The following is a 19,242-nucleotide window of genomic DNA, read 5'->3' on the forward strand; positions in this document are numbered from 1 at the left end:
AAGACGGCAAGGTGAGGCAGCAAAATTGCCTCTGTTGACCTATAGGAACAGAACCAAAGAAGAACCAAATGAGGACATTATGCAGTGCCTTTCAAAACTGGAACAAGATTTGAGTCATGAGTTTACCAGGTTGGTGATAAGAGGGAAGAGAGGCCGTAAAGTACCTGTGGTGCTTACCAGTGAGATGACAAAATCACTTGATTTCCTCATTGAACAAAGGAGTGAGGACAATGGCATTTTGGGTAGTAATGAGTACGCCTTTGCAAGACAGCATTCGGATTCTCATCTCCGAGGTTCAGACTGTTTGAGGAACTATGCAGCTGCATGTGGGGCAAGGAAGCCTGAAACACTCATGTCAACCCACCTGAGGAAACGTGTGGCTACACTTAGTCAGATAATGAACCTGAAAGAAAAGAGTTGGATCAACTTGCCATATGTATGGGACATGATATTCGTGTTCATCGTGAATACTATCGCCTAACCGAGAACACACTTCAGCTTGCAAAGATGAGCAAGCTGCTCATGGCAATCGAACGTGGAACTGAGGTCTACAAAGGCAAATCTCTTGATGAGATTGATTTGGGCATACAAAGTGAGTAGAAAATAGATTTCATAATAGAATGCAATTTATACTTAAAAATGCTGTTTGGTTTTTTTTTTGTTCTACTCACCACTTTAGTATGTGAAATAAGATAAGTTCACAAAATGTTGTTTTTATCAAAACAACTGCTCTGTCTTCTGAAGTTAGAGCTGTACAGAAGTCTCAAGTCAGTGAAAGTGACACAGAAGTCTTCAATGAGAAGTCTTTGGAACCAGCTCAAGACTCCTATGGTATGAAGCCGTCAGAGCTGTTACCATGAATATCAGCTTTCTTTCCTGTCTATAAATGACAGAAAGTAACTAAAAATGTCCATCCTGGTTACTTCTTCTCTTTAAGGGTCCTCCAAACGCAAGAGGTCAAAGATGGCATCTGAATCATCTCAAGTTTCAGACGGTATGAACATTTTTTGGGTCATGCAAGGAGCACTATGGAATGAAATATTGCATTATATGATAAGACAATGGTTCGTGGTTAATAGTGAGGTGACGTGTTCTGCTGCTGCAGAAGAATCAGACATGCTGACTCAACAGGCCTCAGCTACAGGACCATCACACAAGCTCAAAAGGACAGAGAAAACAGGTACTGCTCCGTTCTCAGACTTGAGTAGTGTTAATTACAGTAGATGTGGATTAACAACACATTACAAATTAGATCATCAGATAAATTTTTGTTTTATCAATATTGAGAATGTATATCACATTTGTCAATTCTATTTCAGCTGTGGACCTACAGTTACTCAGCAAAAACAAACCAGCACAGGCCGTGGAGTTTTGCAGAAAAAGTAGCGGTGTGGCGACAACTGGGGCAGTGGATCACTATGCAAAGAGGTCTGCCTCAAGGCACTTGAAGCAGACCTGGGCAGTCACAACTGGAAAGATTTAAAGAATAATGTCCACAACTCCATCATGTCTCAAAAACGGAAATTGTTGTAGTTCATTTTTAATTTATGTTGTGCAAATAAAACCAGTTGTGACTAATTTCGTGTGCTAAATTGTTTATCAAGCTTCTATCAATGGAGTGGGTGAATTAAAATAGGTAAATTAGAGGACTTTGACAAACATTGCTTTCAATTTTACTGGTGTCAAGCAAACTTAGCAAGTGACATGTAAGATTGAAAAAAACCTAAAGTTTAGATATCTGCAAAACTACCCAGTTTTAAATGCAGAGATGCATACCATATACCATTTTTATAATACATTTTTTAATACATGTAAATACAATCAAATTTAACCCTTGTGTTGCGTCCAGGTCAAATTGACCCTTTCTTAGATTTTTACTAACAGAAAACTGACAAAAGAAAAAAAGCTGTTGACCTGAGCCTACGTGAACTATACATTATATTTACATATAAATAATCTGAACCAAAGCCCCATGAACTCTATGCTTCGTTATCACCAAGGAGTAGCGCGGGAATGGAGCTCCATAGTGGGGGAAAGGAACTGGCTAGCTCCCCTGGTGAAACAGAGCTCCCGGCACACCGGTTGATCCTGTGTACCCCGTTATCACCAGGGAGTACCCCGGGAATGGAGCTCCATAGTGGGGTGAAAGGAACCGGCTAGCTCCCCTGGTGAACTAGAGCTCCAGGCACCCAGCTAACCGGTTGAACCTGTGTACACACGCTTAAGCCCCCTCCATGGGCTAAACAATTTAAAACCGCCCGGCCACAACTTCGTGCCCCTGGTACTCCAAATGGAGTTTCATGCCTCTGGTATTACACTGTGTGGGAACAGAAATTTTTTCTAAGTCCCAATATTGAGAACCAGGACCACAGGTCATTAATTTTTCTAAGTCCCAATATTGAGTACCAGGACCAGTCCAAAACATAAAACGCCACACAAGGGTTAAATACCCTTTACAATGGCAAAATTAAAAACCACATGCTTCCATCTCTGTAATGCTGTGGTTTGGGGTTAACCAGGAAAGTAAGATGGGACAGTTATGAAAGATCTGCTAAAATCTGGTGATATAACATGCATTGTTTTGGTGCTTTGTGACAGAAGGTCCAGTTCACCAAATCTGCTTGGCAACAGGCTCCAGTCCTCACACGTGTAGGAGAAAAAGATTTTTTTTATTTCGAGTTTTCTGAATTCTGAAGTGACATTTTGATTCTCTATTGTCACCTCATGATAGATTTGTGTTTTATATATAAATCTTAATGTGTAAATGTCATACTGTATACTGTTTACTATTATTTATCTACTTTTCATTTCAGTGGTCACGGTCACTGTCAGGATTTTAGTGCATAAGCCAGGATCCGTTTTGAATGACAAACAAAAGGCATCTGCAATTACTGGGACTATTCAGAAAGATCTGTGAGCATGACAGAATCAAATTAAACTCTCTGTGAATCCATCAGATATTTGAATGAACACTCTTTGGCAAAGAAACACAATTTTGTACTGCTTTTTTGCATTGTTTGCACTGTTTGTTGCTTGTCAATACTGCTTATTTTGTTATTACACAGCCTTATGTTGGTTTACTGTTTACTTGCCCCTTGCATGGGGATATGTAAATGCACATTGAGAGCCGATGTACCAGAGTCAAATTTCTCGTGTGTCCGACACACCTGGCCAATAAAGCTGATTCTGCCTGTGTTTTCAGCCAACTATGCTTGTCCTTCATAGTGCTCTGGGATTCTCAACCTATAAAACAGGCATTATTCTCCTAAAGTACTGTATAGTGATGCAGTTTGATGGAATATTCTACAAGGACTCTGTGCGAGGTGTGGGTCCTAAGGGGAATGTCACAGCCCTAAGCTCATCTCCTGCTACCACCAGATCTGTGAGAGCTGTTCACTGTCCCTGAGGAAAATCACGAGGCCAGAACCGGGAAGGAACATCAGACAGGAGGAAACAATGAGCAAAATACAGAAGACAGGAGGATGGGAGGAACAAACAACAGAAAGGATGCATGAAGGAAGAAAGAAAAGGAAAGAAGGAACAAAAACAGGAAGAAAGGGAGGAGAGAGGAAAGAACAAAAGGAAGAAAGAAAAGGGAGGGAAGAACAACACATGAAAGCAGGGAAGATTGAAGGAAAAACAACAGGAAGACGTGGAGGTGGACAAGGACATAAGGAAAGCCAGGTGGAAGGAAAGAATGACATGTAAAACAATAGATACAGGGAAGAAAGGAAGGAAATGAAAGGAACAGAAGACACAAGGAAGGAAAGAAAAAAGGCAAGACCAACAAAGAGAAAGAAGGTAGGCTTTAGTTAAGGGGCTTAATTCATGCAGGTTGTTCGAATGATTCTTGCCCAAACCACCTTTGTTGAATCTCTCCTTTCTACCACTATCTGAATTTATATTAAACAGGACAGCTGTTAGATAAACAACTAAGGAAGAAAGACATACAAGTAAAAAATTAGGTAAGCCAAGAAATATTGATGCACCTATCACCTTCAGCATTTTAAGTATTAAAACCTCGGTTTACTTTACAAGAGTTTTGATAAATCCCATCAGCCTGTAGTACAATCTCAACACTGAACAACTCCATATGTCTGATGCTGACTTGTAGGCTGAAGAATTACACAGTAAACATGATCCTGTTAAGACAGCTTTGCAAGACTGACACTAAAAAGCTTTTTTGAGACTGATGTCAACAGTCACATAAAACAGGCACCTTTTTCATAGCTATGGGTAAATAACCTGCCACACTGCAGTACAAGTTGCAGTACCTGTAGCTGGCGGCATTCAATGAAGGTCACAAGAACCCCTCACTTTTTATGCTATTAAAGGCAGCAATCTGTGGGGAAGCAATTAAAACCTTGGACAGCCCAACACTTGTTTGGAAACACTGATTAGTAATTTTCTTTGGATATATGACATTTAAAAAAAAGCATAAAGGATACAAGGAAGTAAGAAGGAAACAAAGTGAGGAAGCAAACAAAGAAAAAGAAGGAAGAATGGATTCAACTGAATAAGAGAAGAGAGGATGGACAAAAACCAACAGTGAGAAAGAGACATTTGGGAATTGTCAGGCGATTCTTATTTCAACTGAACCATTATTTTGTTTAACATCTTTTATTCCATATTAGATATTTGATTCCTCTTTTATTCTCCAAGTATTTGCTCATTAAGGTGATGCAGATCATGCCTAAAATCAAATAAGATAGCTTGAGTGCTCCTAATATGAACACAGCCAATAGAAAAGAAGACACTCCCTCTGTTTATTAACAAGTATGACTGTGTGTGTGAGTGAGTGCACCATGTTCTGACCTTGAATTTCTCCTGCAGGCAACAAACAATCACAAGTCTTTCTCCTCCTCCTCCCATGGATGAATGTTACAAGGTGATGTGTTTGTGTGCTGAGGAAAACCTTGTACGCTTAAACCTCTCACCCATTCACCTGCAGGAAAACAATGAGGAGAGGCAGAGAGCAATCATAGACATTTGTGTGTCTTCTTATCCTTTTATTTGAGAAGAACAGAACACTCTGACTTGTGTCCAAACCCTGCCTGGCTGAGGTCTGGAGTGAGATACACTCTCTTACAGTAGTATTGTTTTGAGGAAATTATTTACATGCATGATAAAGATATATAATACATAAGAGGGCATGCCTCTTTGTGTCACACTGGCTTGTAAATCACTTTCTATGTTTTCCAGGCAGGTGAAACATTGCTCAGTCACCAGCCATCTTCACTTTGAGCTAAGTGCTGTGACAGTTATTGCATGACAGTGCCATCCATATCTATTCACATGGAAATTCATAATTTATGGCACATTCTTGTTTCTACCTCAAGGAAACTAAATGCTATTATCCAGCTAAAGTGAGATTAGATTGAGCAGCTGCTATCTCAGTTGTTTCTTTAAAATCTCATTTCTTCAAGTGTCATTCTACATTCTGTGAGCCAAAGCAGCACCAACCCAAACCCTCCTGCATCCTTCCCTCAAAATGTCAACTGCAAACCTTTGCCTGAGAGTAATTGCTTTAGGGTGTTAGAGTTTGTGATGAGATATATGGTTTCATATATCTCAGCAAAAACTCTGTTTGTTGAGTGACAGACCCTCTATCATCCTTTCTGTTTTGGCCTCCATGTTGCACAGAATATCCCCTCAGAACAATGATAGTATATTTTCAGTCAACCAGCTGCTCCCATACTTTAGGCTTAGTCAAAATAAACAGAGTGGTATAAATACATTTCACATGTATTTGGTGAATGCACTATCATTCAATGGTTAAGAAAATTTAAAAAGAATATTGAAAACTCATATGGGCCATAGCCTTGAATCATGGCACTGCTGTAACCTTTAACCTAAAACCTAAAAAAACAAACAAAAAAAAAAACAATGTGTCATTATGTCTCTAGGCTGCCTAGCTGCTTGGTAAGCTAACACATGATGTAAGCTTAACAAAGCATGTTACATGTTACAATACATCACTGATTAACATGAGTAAGGAATTGTCTGTGATGTAATGAATCATCTTGTCAAGCTTTGTAGGGTAGCTAGTTTTTAATATGCTATGCATTAGCTCTGTCTGTCTCTGTCTCCCTAGTTTTTTATACAGCTTGTCTCAGTGGTAGATTGTACTGTATGTTGCACAGTGTATTTTTTGTTGCAGAATAACAGTGTGTCATCAGCAAAAATAAATAAACATTTTATTTAAGTAATGTAATGAAAATATAATATTTTTTGCTACCAGATGACCTTATTTGATTTGAATAAAAATATTTGCTTATGTTTTATAATTCGCACAAGACTAGCACATCAAGCTGTCATAAATGGAAATAAGTGCTGAGGTTTGAGACAAAGTTAAGCTCTGTGGAGTTGGTTTGTGGAGCTGCAGCTTGGGTTGGTAGAGGAACCTAAGAGTTCAAGCTGTCACTCGTAAGCGTGTTTCCTGCCCACTGTTAAAGAACCTACCTTGGTGCCTGCTTTGATGTATTACCTCTGTCAAGTGTGCTTGATAACACTGTCACAATCACCTCACCTGTCAAACTGACTCCATTTACTTCACAGTAAGACTTGTAAATGAAGTTGTAGGCTAAATGAAAGTGTCTATCCCAATGTCTGAAAGAAAATCAGTTTTTAGAGATATCAAAACTATCTGGCCTTTTTGGATTGTGCAGGTCACTTGGGAGGGGACAGAAGCCTGAAGGTAGAAGTATATTGGAAACCTACACACACGGACCAATACCTGCTTCTTGACTCACACCATCCACTTCAACACAAACTGGGAGTCATCAGAACTCTAAATCACAGGGCAGAGGAAGTGCCCACAACTGCAGAAGGGGCCAAGAAGGAGAAACTACACATCCAGAACTCCCTTATGGCTTGTGGATACCCCAAGTGGGCCTTCACCAAAGCAAGGAAGAGGCCCAACACCAATAAGGAGAAACCAGAAACAAGAGGGGATAACACTGTCATCCCTTTTGTGGCTGGTTTATCAGAGAAGTTAAAAAGGATCTTTCACAACCACAATATCCCAGTCAACTTTAAGCCAGGGAACACCCTGTGGCACCCGAAGGACAAAACACCCAGACATAAAGTGATGTTGTATATGCAATTAAGTGTAGTCAGGAGTGTAACAACTTGTACATTGGTGAAACTAAGCAGCTGCTGCACAAACGTGTGGCCCAACACAGGAGGGCCAACTCCAGTGGACCAGAATCAGCAGTCCACCTCCATCTGAAGGACAAAGGACATTCTTTTGAGGACAGTGAAGTCCAGAGCCTCTCCAGAGAACATCGCTGGTTTGAGAGAGGAGTCAAGGAAGCTATTTTTGTCCAAATAGAACACCCCTCACTAAATAGGGGTGGTGGACTAAGACACAATTTGTCATCCATCTACAACTCTGTTTTGAGATCTTTGCCTAAACATGCCCACCAGGACAACAGGTGTCGGTCCACAGGTGAGGGTTCAAAGACAGGTAACGACACTCACCGATACTGGGCTATAATGACTCAGTTGTTAGGAGACATTGTTGGGCATCAAAAGGATGATGAAGCCTCTTGGATGAGAGGTGAAACATCTTCAACCTAAAAACCTAGTCCAGTTGATTTTTCTAAGTTTTTTCAGCTTCAAAAGTCAAGCAACACCAATAAACCCAGTATCTGGGGGTATTTGATCTCTTAAGATTTTTATGGTAGAAGATAGGCCCTGTCTATTTTTTTTATGCATTTGCCCACCAAGATCTTCCTGGGCAGCTACAGTGTCTAATAAACACATCAGCCTGAATCCATCCCCATCTTTCTCTTATATTTTCCAGTCTACTGCCTGCCATACCACTGCTTCATTTGAGATTCTCTCCACTCTTTGTAGGAGATAGCTCTGCACCTCCATAAGCAGAAAGGTTGACCAAGAAATCTGCAGAACTGCAGAAGGTCATTGAGAGTTACATCCCTAAAGGTGATGCCATACTGTAAGTCTTTTCTCTCCTACCCTAAGAGATACTGGTAAATATATGGTAAAAGTCTTTTTGTTGTTAAATAGATTAAAATTCACATTTTAAATGTGTTCTCTTGTGCTTTAGAACAAAACATAAATTGTAAATAGATGTCTCTTGTAGAAAGAAATTCTTGATAAAATGATATAGTGCTATGTTAGGTGTTTGCAAAACTGTTTATTTTTTCTTAAATATTGATTGTAATAAATATCTCAAAGGACAGATTTGTCTTTGAGCATTCTTCATAAAAGGACACGCAGGACTGGTTTAGCCCAACACTCTTGGTAAAACTTATCCATTGAAGAACAAAAACGACAATGTGCACAAAATTGTCCTATATTATTGAGAATTACTGACCATGTATCTTGTTTTGTGCTATTTCTCAAATACTTCTGGTGCTAGAAGGTAGAGTTTGCTTCAAACAAACTACAGTAGGTCATACCAACAACGTTCATTCATTCATTCATCTTCTATACCGCTCAGTCCCAAATGGGGTCGCGGGGGGAAGGGGCTGGAGCCAATCCCAGCCAGCAATCAGGCGAAGGCAGGGTACACCCTGGACAGGTCGCCACTCCATCACAGGGCCTGCCAACAATGTTGCCATGCAGAAATAAATGGAAAAAGGCTTTTGCTTGTTCTAAATGACAACACTCAAAGGTGGGGCAAAAAGACATTACTGCCTCATTCATGTCTGCATTACTCTGTCTCTCAAAGAGCTCATCTTTTTGTGTCTACATAGTTTGTACACACTGAATCACATAAATTGGGATTAAAGGAACAGTTTGAGATTTTCAAGTTGGTGTTAAAACAACACTGATATTTCCATGTGTACATGAGAATAAATGGTCTTGGTCATCATCACTTTTCCTACTCTCCACACTGACCCTGAATGTTTCCACCCTGAGCATCACTATGCTGCAAAAAATGGGAGAGAATGACTCTTGCTCTGTAAAAACATGAACTCCAAAAGTTCATCATCTGAGGCTCAAATGCAGGGAGCTAATGGCCACACAGCGGACCATGAAGCTGCCGCACTGGACAAAGCACCACAGTTAGCTCTTTGCCGTTAGCCTAACAAGCTCGCAGACTGTGGACAAAGCTTAAATTTCCATTTCTCTGCAAGTTTATGCTTGTTTAGCAGGTATTTTGCTAAATTACTCCCACTGGCCTTTTACTTGAAGGTTTTTATTGCACAAATATTAAAGGGCAAACAGCTCTCTATCTCCACTGTTGTGTGTGTCAGAGCTGAGCACCATCCACTCTCATTCAAACATCAACACAAAGGAGAACCAGCGCCATAAACACCAAAACCATATTCTCCAATCCACCACTGTCGCTCAGTGGTTTTTGATAAAATGTTCCTGTAGAGCCCTAGCACAGTAGCACCAGTTCTCCTATTTGATAGTGAGTTGCTACATCTACTACAGCCTACAGTTTGCTAGCTATCTAGTTATGCCATCACCCCGCAAATGCATACATGCTATACCTTATTACATCCATGATGAGAACAGATGACACATTTCTGTGATTGGGCGCGGCTTCAGTGTCTTCACCCGACATCACTTTATTGTTCTCAGCATTAATTGTCTTTACATGCATGTATGTGGCCAGTCTTTTCAGTGTTTTCTGAGCAATGCTACATATTACAGTAGTTTACACCGACTGAGTAAAGCCAACAATGCACAACTGAGATGCATCTCACAATTGTGTGCCTTTCTCTGCCCTCATTACTGAGACACCTAGAATCTATATGCCTGAGTTCCGACAGTCAGATTAGTACACGATTGTACATGCAACGGAAGTACACATGGATGCATGCATTCAAACGTGGTCATAACACACTCTTGTGCATCTAATTGCACACACAAACCAAAATCCATCCACATCTGTAAATATAACACACAGACTCAGTAATCATAATAATTGGCTTTAAGTGCCTGACTTTCTACCCCACGTGAGGTTTAAGTCATGTGCCTAACTCTTCTCATTAAGCTAATTCAAGGCTTTACTCAGTTGCCATCTTTAAATCCCAAGTTTAAGAACACTATAGTTCGCAAACAGGTAATGAGGGGTTAATCTAGTTTGTGATGCCATGAAAATACTTCATTGGGCCCTACCAGTATCTTAATAAGGCCAGCCTTTACTCACCTAGTATTGCCAGTAAATGGTGCTGCCACCTGCCGCCTGTTTTTGCCCATAGCTGGCTGTGTATAAGAGGAAGTGTGCCGTCTGCTCCTTTTTGTTGAAAGTCAAAAGCCTCCCATCACACTTAATCCGTCCTGTGGAAAGTTCTTATAAATCAACAAGTAGACCTTCTAGGGGAGGCTTAGCCTTCAAATGGCAACCGCAACATCTATATTTCAATTGTTTTTTTAAGTGCTACTGTATCCATCTGCTGAATGCTACAGGTGAATAATTGCTTTCTTCCATTTTCTTTTCCTATTTTCATTTGGCTATTCAGGCAAACCCAATTGATCCTAGCCTGGCAGTCAGAGAAGCAATTTGTTAAAGGACTGTGGAGTGCTCTCATCTGATGTTTCATTAAATTATCCCTATTCACTTGTTTCTAGTCTGCAGTAAAACCTCTTATGGCAGAACAGGGTTTTCAATGCAGCAGGGACAAGGTCAGTGACAATTTGATTTTTCTTTCTGTTACAGAGCCACTCCATCTGGGGTTGTAAAGGTCAAGGCTTCGCTTTTGCCATCATATGCGACACTGTGTCATTCTAGTTGCCCAGTCAACGCTAACAGAGACAATTAGGAAGCTGATAGCAACATGAACTAACCAGCATGCTTGTCTTTATTGTTGCACACATCAGTGTGTTGCTGCACATAATTATTTTCATGGTTGGTATTAGGTTCCTTGTGTAAAGAAGCTCATAAATTTCTGTGTACCTATACTTTTATGCTCTCACATACTGTCACAGACAATAAAAACACACAAAGAAGGAAGAGCTTTAACTGTTTATCACCTCTGGATCAAGAGTTCCTCCCATCCCTTATAATAAGAATTGTCCCTTTTGATAAATCAAATGTTCTGTGACATAACAAAAATGTCGCTACATACATACATATACAGTATATCATTTTTGGTGAATCTTTTAAAAGTAGACTAAACACTTTCAATCTATGGTTCTGTTTATTGTAGATGCAGAATGGGTATCCATTATTTTTTCACATTAAAGGTGGTAACCTGGATCTGAAACACATCACATTAGCCCACTGCTACTAAAGCGACACCCTGTACAGTAGATGAAGCTAATGCTTTTCAACATAAGACAGCATAACAGACAGCACTGTGTTGAAGCTGTGTTAAGGTTAGCAATAGTTACCTGTTTTTGTACTGTACATTTGTCAACTGTTTCGCAATGTTTATATTACATTATATAGTAAATGTCTGCAGCTGATTGGCCCACAAAATGTTCTTTTCACATACATTTCCTTCAGTAAAGGTTTCTTCCATTTGTTCCCCTTGTGGTTTTCTGGGAAGTTTTTTCCTTATCCAATTCAAGGGTGTAAGGACAGAGGGTGTTTTATCCTGTACAGATTGTAAAGTCCCTTGAAGTAAATTTGTGATACTTGACTATACAAATAAAATTTAACTTGACTATTAAGCCAAACTGTACTGGCTTTTCTTTTTTGTATGTACACAGTGCACATCGGCCACTCCCGATAGCATACATCAAGCTAGTCAACTAATTCACTACCATACACACTAAGCAGCTCAAGTAGATTTCACTGATATTACACAACAATTCACAGGGTTGACAGTAGACCAACATTGAACTGCTATAATGATTTTTAGACAGTTATATCAAAAAATATTTTATGTAAAATATCCAGCTGTTTACTTATTACATAATACAAACTGCCATTTGAATTCCCTATCCTTAATAACATCTTTTGTCAACTAAATACTGTGCAAAGCAAATATGGTCTTAAGTGGCCAGTTTCACAGCTTTTATTGGTTATTTCAGACAAAATGTAACACTTCTTTAAAGGGCCAGAGTATACTGGGTTATAAAAATTTCTCAGTACAGTAATATCTGAGGGTATAAAGAGGTAGCTGCTTATAACTGCAGGTTGTTATTATTTGGGAGGTTTTGGTCTTATCCTGAATTAATAACATGAAAGAGGGAGGTCTGCAGGGAACTCTGTTTGCAGGTTCATGGTATTCAATTACTGAGTGAATATTTCCGCCAAAAAGCTTCAAGCAGTGTTTGGAGCTTTAATATGTTTCAAATATGGCACCTTAGTGTGAGAGGTTAGGCTTTAGTCCATGTCCAAGGGTTAGCATATCGTGGCATTCACACACTTGCATCAGAATTCCACTGCCATTTGCCTCTTACTACATCACTACTGCACTTATTCAACCCTTATGCAAACAAAAAGAGAGAAAGGTCTGACACAAATACAACACAGTAGGAACATACTTCCCCTGCAAACTTGGATATTTCTTTACACATATGGCTTGGTCTGTGCTGGAGACCCTGCCGATCTCCTCCATATGTTGACAAGGTGAAAATATTTTACATCAGAAGGTGAACACATATAAATTAAAGGTGCCCTACACTGCATTAAAGATTCTATCACCTTCATATAACAGAGTAAATGACAGAGAAATTAGTTATGTGCAATAAGTAAACAAAGTAGAGAGATTTTCTTTCCAAATGGATTTTTTAGCCTCACTAGTGGTGTGACTCCACGACAATACCAGTGTATGGGTTGGTTTGACTTTTCTTGACTTTGAACTTTGACTTTCCTCCAGCTCCACCATGAGGTCTATAATTGTAGTTTTGAGTAAAATTTTTCAAAAACTTTTGTGTGAACCACCATGAAATTTGTCAAAAACATTACTTTTCCCCACAGCATGACTTCATGTAGCTCCATCCTCATGTCAAGTTTTTAAAATATCCAGTAGTCTACTGGGGTTTACGACCATACTGGTCAACTGAAAGGGTACACAGTCAGCAGTGGCAGGGAAGCTACTTTGCTTTGCAAGCTGCCAATTACTACACACTGTAAGAAGTTGAACCTGTTCTAAGTAAACGGAGTACGCCCTGGACAGGTTACCAGCCTATCACAGGGTTGACATGTAGACAAACAACCACACACCCATGGGCAATTAAGAGTCACCAGTCAACCTAAGCTGCATGTCTTTGGACTGTGGGAGGAAGCCAGATTACCCGGAGGCTCATTGTTTTGGTTTATTTACCAGCAATTTTGCTGTTTTGGTTCACTCTGACCATTCATCAACCCTGTTTCTAGCCACAGAAAGCAACTGTTTTCAAAGTAGAATACCAGGCAAACTGACTCCATGTCCTAGCCCCACCAGACAGAAAGACAAACTCAATGACTAACTGGTGAAAATAGTGGAACAGTTAGAGGCTACAAACCAATTTTTCATGCTAAATTGGAGAAAAAAACAATAGTGAATGTTGGATTTCATAAAAGGAGGACAGAAAACTCCAAATGAATGTAATGTGATAGTCAGTGGTGTCTTTACTTCAGCTCTGAGCAGCCCTCAAGTTGTCTGATTAGTAACTAATGCAGCTTTAACTTCCAGCAACCTTGTATCCAAAATCTCTATGTAAGAGAGCCACTTGAAAAATTAAAATGTTTAGAAACTGAACATCAAGACATGACAAATAATTATGGAAAAAATACAGAAACCTCTATTTACCATTTGTCTCTTGAAGTATAATAAAATGTAATGTGAAACTGTGATGCAAACATAGAGAGATTTTTCATTCCACTTCTGCATATGATCATGCCCTAGTGACTGGTAGCTGTAGCCTTGACATTTGTGTGAATCTGGGATTAAATTTGAAGAGCTGGCCTTTACACTTATGTGCCATTATAAGTCTTAAAGTGCATTAAATCTAATGTGCTGCAGTTTCAAATACATTAGAAGAAATTATGGTGTATAATGGCCACCGAATATCCACTGTGGCTATAGTCTGTGTTGTTACCTGCAGTGTGAAGTAAAATTACCACAATTATCACTTTTATTGTATGTTACACACAATGAATTTGTCTCTGATACAAGGCACTACTCTGGCCTTCGGGGGCAACTTGGGGTTCAGTGTTTTGCCCAAGGGCACTTCAATATGTGGTCTGGGGGAACATTAATCAAGCTTTAGGTTAGGGGACAACCTCCCTACCTCCTGAGCCACAGACACCCCTGTGATAAAATACAATACTACTGCTGTTATCATTTAGACCATAGATTTGTACATTTTGATAAAGATTCAGACACAGTCCCTACTTGATTTGCTCTTCAGAGCATCTCTCTTTGACTGTCCCGCGATCTTGATACAAAAAATGGGGCGATTGCTCTTTCTCCGTGTATGGCCCCAAGCTCTGGAACTCTCTACCACCAGAACTACAGTCCATAACTGAGCTGGCCTTGTTCAAAATAACTTTAAAAACTCATCTCTTTAGGCAGGCCTTCGGTACTTAACTCATTTCACAGAGATATTTTTAACTTGTTCTATGTTATTTATATTTCAATATGCAGTTTCCCCTCTGTTTTAAAGTGTGTGTTTTAATTTATTTCAGGGTTTTTTTTTTGTTGCTTTTTTCTAGTATTTGTAGCTTCTTTTCACTAGAGTACATACATGCTGTGAAGCACTTTGTGCCCCTTTAGAGTTGCAAAGTGCTATAAAAAATAAAGTATTATTATTATTGATTTAAAGAAACCCAGTTCAGATGGTCTTCTCAATTTTATATCACACTTTTATTTCAAATCTGTCCCTTTCACTAAATGTTTTTCACAAATTAAATGTCAAAACCCATCTACCCCTTATGCCATGTACCAGGAGTATGAGCACTCAGAAAGCACATGTACCTCCACCAAGGCACAACATTCGCTCACCCAACTGGGTCCCTTGTGAAAAATGAGACAGAACACCACAAAATGTGTCCTAAGATCTTTGATCTGGATCAGATCCAGATCATCGTTTAGGCAGACAGTAGACAGACAATAGATAGTTATACTGTGCATCTTACCTGAACATTTCAGGGTTCTATCTTAATTATAGGCAAAGCTATGGCAGGGAATGTGCCTCAAATGGGGTTCTTAATGTTCATTTTAAACAGCCATCACAGCTGGAATCCGGATCAGATTTGTATGAAATTTGGTCTGGGAATAGACATTGTCACTCTATATATACAGTATGTGTCAAATTTCAAATTATTTCAATAACCTTTGATGGAGATATGAATTTATAAAATATTGTCCCATGTTAAAGAGAGGGATTTTTGTGATTTTTCTGTGACCTTGAACTTTTTCAGCAAAAATCTACTCACTTATATTAGGTTGGTCTCCAACCAATGTCTATACCAAGTATGCTGATGATCCATCCGTAAACCTGCTAACCAATACGCACGCAAGCACACACACCACTGTGTTTTCATTCCTTGTCGGGACTTTACATTGACCTACATTCATTTCCTGGGAATAGACATTGTCACTCTATATATACAGTATGTGTCAAATTTCAAATTATTTCAAAAACCTTAACCATAACCACTACTTGCCTAACACCTAACCCTGACCCCAACACTTAACCTAACCTCATCCTAACCCTAAAACAATGTTGCCACCCTAAAATTCAGTGATTTCCTCATGGGGAAATTAACTTCATGTCCTCTTTTAGCACATCCATATATCTCCTCTTTGGCTTTCCTCTTGACCTCTTGCCTGGCAGCGCCATCTCCAGCATCCTTCTAACAATATAACCATTATCCCTCTTCTGCACATGTCCAAACCATCTCAATCTAGCCTCTCTGACCTTGTCCCTAAAACAGCCGACCTGAGCTGTCCCTCTGATGTGCTCATTCCTAATCCTGTCCATCCTGGTCACTTCTAAAGAGAACCTCAACATCCTCATCTCTGCTACCTCCATCTCTGCTTCTTGTCTTTTCCTTCACTGCTACAGTCTCTAACCCATGTAGCATAGCTGGTCTCACTACTTACCGTCTTGTACACCTTTCCTTTGATTCTAACACTCTTCTGTCACACAACACTCCTGACACCTTTCTCGACCCACTCCAACCCGCCTGCACTCGCCTCTTTCCTGCACTCCCCATCACACTGGACTGTTGACCCCAAATACTTAAACTCCTGCACCTTCTTGACCTCAGGCCCCTGTAACCTCACTGTTCCACTTCCCTCCCTCTCGTTCATACACATGTATTCTGTCTTACCACGACTGACTTTCATTCCTCTTCTTTCCAGAGCAGACCTCCACCTTTCCAGGTGTTCCTCCACCTGCTCTCTGCTCTCACTACAGATCACAATGTCATCCACAAACATCATTGTCCACAGAGATTCCTGTCTGACCTCATCTGTCAACCTGTCCATCACCATAGCAAACAAGAAGGGACTCAAAGCCGATCCTTGATGTAGCCCCACCTCCACCTTGAACTCCTCTGTCTGACCTACAGCACATCTCACTTTAATTACATATAGGACTGGTGTACCCTAATAATCGTCTTAATTAAACACCTTGACTCTTGCGCCAGGAGTCTTCAACCTTAGAATGTAGTCTACCTGTGTACTCCTACCTCCACTCGTATATGTAACTCTATATTCCTTCCTCTTCTGGAAATAAGTGTTAACTACAGCCATTTCCATTCTCTTAGCAAAGTCCATCACCACCTGTTCTTTTAGGTTCCTTCCCTTAACACCAAACAAGCCCATCACCTCCTCCTCACCTTTGTTCCCCTCACCAACATACCTGTTGCTCCAGTCACCACTCTCTCCCCCCTGGAAATACTCTCTATCACCTCACCTTATTTACTCCAGAATCTCTCCTTCTCTTCTAACTCACATCCTACTTGTGGAGCATACAGTGGGTACAGAAAGTATTCAGACCCCCTTACATTTTTCATTCTTTGTTATATTGCAGTCATATGCTAACATCATTTAAGTTCATTTTTTTCCTCAATGTACACACAGCACCCCATATTGACAGAAAAACACAGAATTTGACATTTTTGCAGATTTATTAAAAAAGAAAAACTGAAATATCACATGGTCATGAGTATTCAGACCCTTTGCTGTGACACTCATATATTTAACTTAGGTGCTGTCCATTTCTTTTGATCATCCCTGAGATGGTTCTACACCTTCATTTGAGTCCAGCTGTGTTTGATTATACTGATTGGACGTGATTAGGAAAGCCACACACCTGTCTATATAAGACCCTACAGCTCACAGTGCGTGTCAGAGCAAATGAGAATCATGAGGTCAAAGGAACTGCCTGAAGAGCTCAGAGACAGAATTGTGGCAAGGCACAGATCTGGCCAAGGTCACAAAAAGATTTCTGCTGCACTTAAGGTTCCTAAGAGCACAGTGGCCTCCATAATCCTTAAAGGGAAGACGTTTGGGACGACCAGAACCCTTCCTAGAGCTGGCCGTCCGACCAAACTGAGCTATCGGGGGAGAAGAGCCTCGGTGAGAGAGGTACAGAAGAACCCAAAGATGACTGTGGCTGAGCTCAAGAGATGCAGTCGGGAGATGGGAGAAAGTTGTAGAAAGTCAAAGATCACTGCAGCCCTCCACCAGTCGGGGCTTTATGGCAGAGTGGCCCGACGGAAGCCTCTCCTCAGTGCAAGACACATGAAAGCCTGCATGGAGTTTGTTAAAAAACACCTGAAGGACTCCAAGATGGTGAGAAATAAGATTCTCTGGTCTGATGAGACCAAGATAGAACTTTTTGGCCTTAATTCTAAGCGGTATGTGTGGAGAAAACCAGGCACTGCTCTTCACCTGTCCAATACAGTCCCAACAGTGAAGCATGGTGGTGGCAGCATCATGCTATGGGGGTGTTTTTCAGCTGCAGGGGCAGGACGACTGGTTGCAATCGAGGGAAGGATGAATGTGGCCAAGTACAGGGATATCCTGGACGAACACCTTCTCCAGAGTGCTCAGGACCTCAGACTGGGCCGAAGGTTCACCTTCCAACATGACGATGACCCTAAGCACACAGCTAAAATAACGAAGGAGTGGCTTCACAACAACTCCGTGACTGTTCTTGAATGGCCCAGCCAGAGCCCTGACTTAAACCCAATTGAGCATCTCTGGAGAGACCTGAAAATGTCAACCAATGTTTACCATCCAACCTGACAGAACTGGAGGGGATCTGCAAGGAGGAATGGCAGAGGATCCCCAAATGCAGGTGTGAAAAACTTGTTGCATCATTCCCAAAAAGACTCATGGCTGTATTAGCTCCAAAGGGTGCTTCTACTAAATACTGAGCAAAGGGTCTGAATACTTATGACCATGTGATATTTCAGTTTTTCTTTTTTAATAAATCTGCAAAAATGTCAAAAATTCTGTGTTTTTCTGTCAATATGGGGTGCTGTGTGTACATTAATGAGGAAAAAAATGAACCTAAATGATGTTAGCATATGGCTGCAATATAACAAAGAGTGAAAAATTTAAGGGGGTCTGAATACTTTCCGTACCCACTGTAACTACTGACTACATTCAACATGACCTCTTCAGTTTCCTACTTCAAACTTATTTCCCTGTCTGAAACTCTTTTCACCTCTAAAACATTCCTCACAAACTTCTTCAACCAGCAGTAGTCCAATTTCCACCAGCACCCTGTAGGTCAACAGCACTGGTGGCGGTCGATGTTAACCCAGTGCCGTGCTTAACCCATCATGACCCATCAAATTCACAACTCTTCTATCTTAAGGGCTCTGGTCAGAATAGCATCACTTTGGGATCATCACATCCAGAATCATGGATGAAAAAATACAACTGTCTTCATGTCTAAAAGTGATGGAGTGACCCTTTAAATTTACCAACTCAACTCAACTTTATTTATATAGCGCTTTACCACAGCACAGCTGACCAAAGCGCTTAACATACCATACAAATCTAAAATCAACACATAAAAACTATAAACAATAAAATAAACACTAACACTACAGACAGAGTCTCATTCCTGGCCAAACGCCAATGAATACAAATAGGTCTTCAAATAAGACTTAAAAGTAGACAGCGAGGGGGCCTGCCTAATATAAAGCGACAAAGCATTCCACAGGTTTGGACCCACCACAGCGAAGGCTCTATCCCCCCTCGTTTTATGCCTAGCCCTCGGTGCCTCCAGAAGAAGCTGATCAGCTGATCTAAGGCACCGCGACGGATTATACGGGCGCAAAAGTTCCACAAGATAGGATGGTGCCAGCCCATTCAAGGACTTATAAACAAATAAAAGAATCTTAAAACGAACCCTAAA

General features: G+C 40.4%; 1 protein-coding gene across 7 annotated transcripts in view; it reads right to left on the minus strand.

Annotated features, from left to right (window-relative positions):
• The window catches only part of LOC109972971 (leucine-rich repeat and fibronectin type-III domain-containing protein 2-like), a 269,768-nt gene that overhangs the window by 168,362 nt on the left and 82,164 nt on the right, over nucleotides 1-19,242 (minus strand). For 5 of the 7 annotated variants that reach the window (XM_020622234.1, XM_020622238.1, XM_020622236.1 and 2 more), the window contains exon 2: nucleotides 4,816-4,945. The exons of the other annotated variants lie outside the window; for them this stretch is intronic. The gene's annotated coding sequence lies outside the window, so the exon portion shown is untranslated. The remainder of the gene's footprint in view (nucleotides 1-4,815; nucleotides 4,946-19,242) is intronic. 7 annotated transcript variants of the gene reach the window in all.

The sequence above is a fragment of the Monopterus albus genome, unplaced genomic scaffold, assembly GCF_001952655.1.
Source record: "Monopterus albus unplaced genomic scaffold, M_albus_1.0 scaffold275.1, whole genome shotgun sequence".
NCBI classification, from domain to species: Eukaryota; Metazoa; Chordata; class Actinopteri; order Synbranchiformes; family Synbranchidae; genus Monopterus; species Monopterus albus.